We start from the raw sequence: 958 nt of genomic DNA on the forward strand, positions 1-958 counted from the left end.
AAACAGAATCTGTCTGTAAGGTGACTGGTAGGGGAAAAAATCCTAAATCATTACTGAAATCCAAGAAGAAAACTAATTAATCGAATGGTTTGCTTACTAACAGTAGTGGAAACTGTAAGGTCTTATTACCAACATTTTATTAGGATGAAGCTAGAGAGCTACAACATTAGCCACAAATTTTTAAAATATATTGTCTCCAGAAAACATGGGATATTGATAAAATGGAGTGTATGGATCTTAACTTGCTTCCAGCATGGGGAGGACTCACATTGATGGCAAGAAAGAGGATCAAAGACCGTTCTTATCTGAAGAATCACAAAAGCTGAACACCATCCCCATAAAGGTATTCGGAAAGCATCTTACCAATGCAAATGCATGGGAGGGTGAATGATTTGATGGTATATAATGAATGCATTGATTTTAACACTGAGCTATAGAAGGCATTTTTTAATTTGGAGGGAGGAGGGATTAATTTCTACCTCCAAAGATTCCAGTGTGAAGACAGATCATTAGATTCATTTCACTATGTTTAAAAGTTGCCTCAACAAATACTGGGGTTGGGGACAATAGGCTTGTTTCTTAATTTTACAAAAAAATCTTACAATTGCCTAGAGCTAAATAATATAAAAAACTTAATTATTTTTTTCTTTTTAGGCACCAAGCTTCATTACTAATAAAGTATTTTTTGTCCTAAAACTTTGTACTACATTGATGTTAAAATATTCCTACAGTATATCAAAATTTAACAGGGAGTGGAAATAATTGAAATTATAAAGTTAAGTCTATTTAACACCATAATTAATTAAATGTTTATAAAAGCTCTTACATTATATACCTATATAATTTAATAGGTTTTGTTGGATTTCATAAAATATTTTATCACATAGCATATGAGTATAATTATACTTTGTTTAACATAAGTGCTGATTTTTGATCTAGAATTTTAAAATATAGGTAC

The sequence above is a fragment of the Suricata suricatta genome, chromosome X (genome assembly GCF_006229205.1).
Source record: "Suricata suricatta isolate VVHF042 chromosome X, meerkat_22Aug2017_6uvM2_HiC, whole genome shotgun sequence".
NCBI classification, from domain to species: Eukaryota; Metazoa; Chordata; class Mammalia; order Carnivora; family Herpestidae; genus Suricata; species Suricata suricatta.